A 9,040-nucleotide genomic window follows, 5' to 3' on the forward strand; every position below is an offset into this window, starting at 1 on the left:
GGGCATAAATCACCTAACATTATAAAATATGAGGAAAAAATGGAAAAAACACACTTTTTCTAACTTTGACCCCCAAAATCTACAACCACCAAAAAACAACCATGCTAAATAGTTTCTAAATTTTGTCCTGAGTTTAGAAATACCCAATGTTTACATGTTCTTTGCTTTTTTTGCAAGTTATAGGGAAATAAATACAAGAAGCACTTTGCTATTTCAAAACCACTTTTTTTCAAAATGAACGCTAGTTACATTGGAACCCTGATATCTGTCAGGAATACCTGAATATCCCTTGACATGTATATATATATATATTTTTAGAAGACATCCCAAAGTATTGATCTAGGCCCATTTTGGTATATTTAATGCCACTATTTCACCGCCAAATGCGATCAAATAAAAAAAAATTGTTCACTTTTTCACAAACTTTAGGTTTCTCACAGAAATTATTTACGAACAACTTATGCAATTATGGCATAAATGGTTGTAAATGCTTCTCTGGGATCCCCTTTGTTCAGAAATAGCAGACTTATATGGCTTTGGCGTTGCTTTTTGGTAATTATAAGGCTGCTAAATGGCACTGCGCACCACACGTGTTTTATGCCCAGCAGGGAAGGGGTTAATTAGGGAGCAGGTAGGGAGCTTGAAGAGTTAATTTTAGCTTAAGTGTAGTGTAGTAGACAACCCAAAGTATTGATCTAGGCCCATTTTGGTATATTTAATGCCACCATTTCACCGCCAAATGCGATCAAATTTAAAAAAACTTAAATTTTTTCACAATTTTAGGTTTCTCACTGAAATTATTTACAAACAGCTTGTGCAATTATGGCACAAATGGTTGTAAATGCTTCTCTGGGATCCCCTTTGTTCAGAAATAGCAGACATATATGACTTTGGCGTTGCTTTCTGGTAATTAGAAGGCCGCTAAATGCTGCTGCGCATCACACATGTATTATGGCTAGCAGTGAAGGGGTTAATTAGGTAGTTTGTAGGGAGCTTGCAGGGTTAATTTTAGCTTTAGTGTAGAGATCAGCCTCCCACCTGACACATCAGACCCCCTGATCCCTCCCAAACAGCTCCCTTCCCTCCCCCACCCCACAATTGTCCCCGCCATCTTAAGTACTGGCAGAAAGTCTGCCAGTACTAAAATAAAAGATTTTTAAATGTTTAAAAAAAATTTTTATAGCATATTTACATATGCTGTGGTGTAGCATCCCCCCTTAGCCCCCAACCTCCCTGATCCCCCCCAAAACAGCTCTCTAACCCTCCCCATCTGCCTTATTGGCGGCCATCTTGGGTACTGGCAGCTGTCTGCTATTATTTCACAGTCAAAAAAGTGTTGTTTTTTTTAAATGTACACTACTGTTACACCAGATATGAGTGGTGGCACTGGGCAAGTGGGCACAGTATACGCTGTGAGCCTGACAAACACGCTGGCAGGCAGGCAGGCAACTGCAATTAGATTACACAGGAAAAAAAAAAAAGCAGACTGATGTTCTAGCCCTAAAAAGGGCTTTTTGGGGTGCTGTACTTACAGCAGAGATCAGATGAGTCCTTCAGGACTGTAGTGGACACTGAATACACTAGCCTTGCTATCGATTTCCCTATTAAATCAGCAGCAGCTACACTGTCCCTCCTCTCACTAAGAATACAGCTTCCAAATGAATCTAAAATGGATGCTGTCCAGGAGGTGGGAGGGTCTGGGAGGGAGGGTCTGCCGCTGATTGGCTGGAATGTGTCTGCTGACTGTGAGGTACAGGGTCAAAGTTTACTCAATGATGACGAATAGGGGGCGGACCGAACATCGCATATGTTCGCCCGCCGCGGCAAATGCGAACAAGCTATGTTCGCCGAGAACTCTTCGCCGGCGAACTATTCGCGACATCACTAGCGCTCAAGCTCAAACTAAATGTGTGCTCACAGGATTAATGTGACTGTAAGGGTTAAAAAAAAATGTTCACCAAACACAACATAAGTAAATTTAAATAAACTATTATACTAATATATACACATTCTGATAAAAAATATTTCATATAAATCTTAATAAAAATGTGTTATAAGGTATATAGTATATGACAATATAATTGACTTGAAAGGACCCGGCTATAAAATATATATCTATGTCCAATTATGTCTATATGGATGTATGTTAGAAAGCTGGCTGCACTATTCGGTACTCGTTTCATTTAAAAGTAAATACTGAATTTAAGTTAAACATTTACACATGTACATTTGTTTTCATTAAAATGAATGTAAATGTTCAAAGCTACAGGTGAAGCGCTCACCTGTAGCGTGAATGCTTACCTTAATGCACTCTGGAGAGCACGCTAAACTGATCTTCTTCTTGCCAGAGCTCCGGCTGCGTAAAACAATTTAAACCCCTTAAAAAAGGAAACAAATTAATACTGATGATTTTCGTCACTATTTTTGTTTTCTTTAAAGGGACAGGAAGCCCTACATTTTTATGATTCGGATAGAACATACAATTTCCAATTTACTTCTATTATCAAATTTGCTTAAAGGGACACTGAACCCACATTTTTTTCTTTCATGATTCAGATAGAGCATGCAATTTTAAGCAACTTTCTAATGTACTCCTATTATCAAATTTTCTTCATTCTCTTGGTATGTTTATTTGAAAAGCAAGAATGTAAGTTTAGATGCCGGCCCATTTTTGGTGAACATCCTGGGTTGTCCTTGCTGATTGGACAGCACCAATAAACAAGTGCTGTCCATGGTTCTGAACCACAAATTTGCTGGCTCCTTAGCTTAGATGCTTTCTTTTTCAAATAAAGATAGCAAGAGAATGAAGAAACATTGATAATAGGAGTAAATTAGAAAGTTGCTTAAAATTGCATGCTCTATCTGAATCATGAAAGAAAAAAAATGGATTCAGTGTCCCTTTAAAGGACCACTCAATACAGCAGAATTGCTAAATCAACAAATGCATGATACAAAGACAATGCAATAGCACTTAAGGGTCGAATTATCATTGTGCGAGCGGACATGATCCGATATTGTGGATCATGTCTGCTGCACCTCGATAAATGCTGACAGCATACGCTCTCGGCATTTATCATTGCTCCAGAAGTTCTTGTGAATTGCTGGTGCAATACCGCCCCCTGCAGATTTGCGGCCGCTAGCAGAGGGTGTCAATCAACTCGATCGTATTGGATCGGGTTGATTTCTGTCTGCCGCCTCAGAGCAGGTGGACAGGTTATGGAGCAGCAGTCTTTAGACCGCTGCTTCATAACTTGTGTTTCCGGTGAGCCTGAAGTATTTGCCCGCCTGGATGATGTCTTCTCGCCGCTTGGATGAAGACTTCTCCCGGCTTCGTAAGTGGATCTTCGGGGGTTAGTGTTAGGTTTTAATAAGGGTTTATTTGGTGGGTTTTATTTTTAGCTTAGGGTTTGGGCAATGTAAAAGAGCTGAATGCCCTTTAAGGGCAATGGCCATCCAAATGCCCTTTTCAGGGCAATGGGTAGCTTAGGTTTTTTTAGATAGAATTTCTCTTGTAAGGTGTATCCAGTCCACGGATTCATCCTTTACTTGTGGGATATTCTCCTTCCTAACAGGAAGTGGCAAAGAGAGCACACAGCAGAGCTGTCCATATAGCTCCCCCTCTAGCTCCACCCCCCAGTCATTCTCTTTGCTGGCTCTAAGCAATAGGGTCCCTCTCGGGAGGGTAAAGTGAATGTGGTGTTAGAATTGTAGTTTTATTTTCTACAAGCAAAAGTTTGTTATTTTAAATGGTACTGGTTTGTACTATTTACTCTCTAGCAGAAAAGAGATGAAGATTTCTGCAGAGAGGATGATGATTTTAGCATGTTGTAACTAAAATCCACTGCTGTTCCCACACAGGACTGAGGAGTACCAGAAAACTTCAGTTGGGGGGAACGGTTTGCAGATTAGACTGCAATAAGGTATGTTCAGTCATTTATTCTAGACAAGACTGTGATAATGCTAGAAGAGACTGACAAGATCCCCATGAGGGAAGGGTAAGCTTTATTCAGAGACTAAGTATGGAATTACAAGCTTATATAATAGGGCTAATTTATGCTGGTTGACACTATTTTATGGCAGGTTGACACTTTTTTATGGCAAACGATTTTTACTAATAAATATCGTTTTTTTGAGACACTTTGAAGGTCCCTTTGGGTTTCTTTCAGGGGTTGTTACCCACATGGCTCTTGGGAGTTTTCTTTAGGCCTCACAGCACCGGAGTAAGGTGGGAGGGGCCTAATTTCGCGCCTCAGATGCGCAGTTAGTTTGACTAGATCTTCAGGCAGTGTTCACATGGAGGCTCCTGCTACAGTTTGAGGACCCATTAGAAGCTTTTTCCCCATAAATCTGACTCCTAAGGGAAGGTAGGGCCACAGCAGAGCTGTGGCAAGGTGCTAAAGTTGTTTTCACCGGTCTGTTAGCTTATTAGTGATCCGGTTTGGGCATTAAGGGGTTAATCATTTTTATTGCTAGTTGTGCAATCTTACCAATGCTTTAGGTACATACTGTGAAAATTTCAAAAAGTTTGGTGCATTTTTCACTGTTTTGAAAAATTGTGTGCCTTTTTTATCTCTTAAAGGCACAGTAATGTTTTTTTGCAAAGTGTGTTTTTGCTTCATTAAACTGATTTCTAAGCCTATTTGTCTTACTACTAGTCTGTTAAACATGTCTGAGTCCAAGGAAAATCCTTGTTCAATGTGTTTAGAAGCCATGGTGGAACCCCCTCTCAGAATGTGTCCCACTCGTACTGATATGTCTATACACTTTAAAGATCATATTGTTGTACTTAAAAATGTGGCCCAAGATGATTCTCAGATTGAAGGTAACGAGGGTAGCCCGTCAACCTCTCCCCAAGTGTCTCAACCAGTTACGCCCGCTGAAGCGACGCCTAGCACCTCTAGTGCGTCTAACTCTTTTACCTTACAAGAATTAGCGGCAGTCATGGATAATTCCCTCTCAGTTTTCTTATCTAGACTGCCCGTGTTACCTGCAAAGCGCGATAGCTCTGTTTTAAGAACAGATTATGAGCATCCTGACGCTTTAGTAGCCGTATCCGATATACCCTCACAACGCTCTGAAGTGGGGGCGAGGGATTTTATGTCTGAGGGAGAAGTTTCCGATTCAGGAAAGGTTTCTCCTCAGACAGATTCAGATACATTGGCTTTTAAATTTAAACTAGAACACCTCCGCTTATTGCTCAGGGAGCTATTAGTTACTCTGGATGACTGTGACCCTATGGTGGTTCCAGAGAAATTGTGTAAAATGGACAAGTACCTAGAGGTCCCTGTTTACACTGATGCGTTTCCGGTCCCTAAGAGGATTGCAGATATCGTTACTAGGGAGTGGGATAGACCAGGTGTTCCCTTTGTTCCCCCTCCTGTTTTTAAGAAAATGTTCCCCATATCTGACCCCATGCTGGACTCCTGGCAGACGGTCCCTAAGGTAGAGGGGGCTGTTTCTTCACTTGCTAAACGCAACCATACCAATCGAAGACAGTTGTGCTTTTAAAGACCCTATGGATAAAAAGTTAGAGGGTTTACTTAAGAAATTTTTTGTTCAACAAGGTTTTCTTCTCCAACCTATTGCGTGCATTATTCCTGTAACTACTGCAGCTGCTTTCTGGTTTGAGGCGCTGGAAGATGCGCTCCAGACGGAGACCTCATACGAGGACATTATGGATAGAATTAAGGCTCTAAAGCTGGCTAATTCTTTTATCACAGATGCCGCTTTTCAACTAGCTAAGTTAGCGGCAAAAAATTCAGGTTTCGCCATTTTGGCGCACAGGGCGCTATGGCTAAAGTCCTGGTCGGCCGATGTGTCGTCAAAATCCAAGCTCTTGAACATCCCTTTCAAAGGAAAGACCCTCTTCGGGCCTGAATTGAAAGAGATTATTTCAGAAATCACTGGGGGTAAAGGCCATGCTCTCCCTCAGGACAAGTCCTTTAAGACAAAGAATAAACAAAATAATTTTCATTCCTTTCGGAATTTCAGGAGCGTTCTCACTTCATCCTCCCCTGCTGCAAAGCAAGAGGGTAATGCTTCACAACCCAAGGCAGCCTGGAAACCTTACCAGGGCTGGAACAAGGGTAAACAGGCCAAAAAGCCTGCAGCTTCCACCAAGACAGCATGAAGGGGTAGCCCCCGATCCAGGACCGGATCTAGTAGTGGGCAGACTCTCTCTCTTCGCTCAGGCCTGGGCAAGAGATGTACACAATCCCTGGGCATTAGAGATTGTCTCCCAGGGATATCTTCTAGAATCCAAGGGGAAGGTTCCACATTTCTCGTCTGTCTACAAATCAGACAAAGAAAGAGGCGTTTTTACGCTGTGTAGAAGATCTACATACAATGGGAGTGATCCACCCAGTTCCAATTGCGGAACAAGGGCTGGGTTTTTACTCAAATCTGTTTGTGGTTCCCAAAAAAGAAGGAACTTTCAGACCAATCCTGGATCTCAAAATTCTAAACAGATTCCTCAGAGTCCCATCATTCAAGATGGAGACCATTCGGACAATCTTACCAATGATCCAGGAAGGTCAATATATGACTACCGTGGATCTAAAGGATGCGTATCTGCACATTCCTATCCACAAAGATCATCACCAGTTTCTCAGGTTCGCTTTTCTGAACAAGCATTATCAGTTTGTGGCTCTTCCCTTCAGGTTGGCCACTGCTCCCAGAATTTTTACAAAAGTGCTAGGGTCCCTCATGGCGGTTCTAAGACCGCGGGGCATAGCAGTGGCGCCTTATCTAGACGACATCTTAATTCAGGCGCCGAATTTCCAAAGAACCAAGTCTCACACGGAAATTGTGTTAGCTTTTCTGAGGTCTCACGGGTGGAAGGTGAACATCAAAAAGAGTTCTCTCTCCCCCCTCACAAGAGTTCCCTTTCTAGGAACTTTGATAGACTCGGTAGAAATGAAAATATTTCTGACGGAGGTCAGAAAGTCAAAACTCTTAACTACTTGCCGAGTCCTTCACTCCATTCCTCGGCCATCTGTCGCTCAGTGCATGGAGACAATCGGACTAATGGTAGCGGCAATGGACATAGTCCCTTTTGCTCGAATACACCTCAGGCCACTGCAACTATGCATGCTCAAACAGTGGAATGGGGATTATGCAGATTTGTCTCCGCAAATACAGTTGGACCAGGAGACCAGAGATTCTCTTCTCTGGTGGTTGTCTCAGGATCACCTGTCGCAGGGAATGGGTTTCCGCAGACCAGAGTGGATCATCGTAATGACCGACACCAGCCTGTTGGGCTGGGGTGCAGTCTGAGACTCCCTGAAAGCTCAGGGCTTATGGTCTCGGGAAGAAGCTCTCCTCTCGATAAACATTCTGGAACTGAGAGCGATATTCAACGCTCTTCAGGCATGGCCTCAGCTAGCTGCGGCCAAATTCATCAGATTTCAGTCAGACAACATCACGACTTAAGCTTACATCAACCATCAAGGGGGGACGAGGAGTTCCCTAGCAATGATGGAAGTAACCAAAATAATCAGGTGGGCGGAGGACCACTCTTGCCACCTCTCAGCAATCCACATCCCAGGAGTAGACAACTGGGAGGCGGATTTTCTAAGTCGTCAGACTTTTCACCCGGGGGGAGTGGGAACTCCACCCGGAGGTGTTTGCCCAACTGACCCAGCGATGGGGCACTCCGGAGTTGGATCTGATGGCATCCCGTCAGAACACCAAACTTCCTCTCTACGGGTCCAGGTCCCGGGATCCCCAGGCGGTGCTAATAGATGCTCTAGCAGCGCCTTGGTCCTTCAATCTGGCCTATGTTTTCCCACCGTTTCCTCTCCTCCCTCGTCTGGTCACCAGAATCAAGCAGGAGAAGTCTTCGGTGATTCTGATAGCGCCTGCGTAGCCACGCAGGACTTGGTATGCAGACCTGGTGGACATGTCATCTGTCCCACCTTGGACTTTGCCAATGAGGCAGGACCTTCTAATACAAGGTCCTTTCAAGCATCCAAATCTAATTTCTCTGCGTCTGACTGCTTGGAGATTGAACGCTTAATTCTATCAAAGCGTGGTTTCTCTGAGTCGGTTATAGATACTCTGATTCAGGCTAGAAAGCCTGTCACCAGGAAAATCTACCATAAGATATGGCGAAAATATCTTTGTTGGTGAAAATCCAAGGGTTACTCATGGAGTAAGATTAGGATTCCTCGGATATTGTCCTTTCTCCAAGAAGGATTAGAGAAAGGATTGTCAGCTTGTTCTTTAAAAGGACAGATATCTGCTTTGTCTATCCTTTTACACAAACGTCTGGCAGAAGTACCAGACGTTCAAGCGTTTACTCAGGCTTTAGTCAGAATCAAGTGAGAAAGGGGACCCCCCAAGCGCCTACCAAACCGGAGGCAAAAGGGGAAAGCAAAATGGGAAAGCACTGTAAGTTTACTACAGTTGAAATTTAATAACAGTTTAAAAACATACAATATATATCATGGATCCATGAGATAAAATAACAGATAAAAACAGATCAAATTATACAAACAATGTGCAAAATGTCGACAACAAATAATCAGCAACAGATATTCAACGGTCCTAGACTGAGATTGCACAGGACTGGGTAATGGGTGTTAAACCATATAAAATCAAATAACTAGTGTCCAAAAGTGTTCAATAGTGCGAAAAATCCAAAATTCAAAATCCAGAATATTAAAAATAAAAATAAAAATATAAAAATCCAGAGTCAATGTGATGAAAACAAGTGTGTCTTTAAAAATAGTGAGTTGTAATTCTGTGGCGAACAAGACAAAAAAATGAAAAGAAAAAATATGCAGTGTAGGCAAAGTGAAAAAAATATCACATAGTAAAAATAGTCACCCAAACCTAAATGGATATTCCTTGTAGTGATCCCACAGTGTAGATAATCTTGATAAAGGCCTGACAGGGGCCGAAACGCGTCGACTGAGTATTGGTAAGCCTATTCCCTTTTATGTACAATTGTGTGAAGTTACCTGCACCATATTTTTCTTTGTATTTTAGGTGGATATCGTTTTTTGGGCCAATCTGGTTCAGTCTTTTAGTCCGTTTT

The sequence above is a fragment of the Bombina bombina genome, chromosome 6, assembly GCF_027579735.1.
Source record: "Bombina bombina isolate aBomBom1 chromosome 6, aBomBom1.pri, whole genome shotgun sequence".
Classification (NCBI taxonomy): Eukaryota; Metazoa; Chordata; class Amphibia; order Anura; family Bombinatoridae; genus Bombina; species Bombina bombina.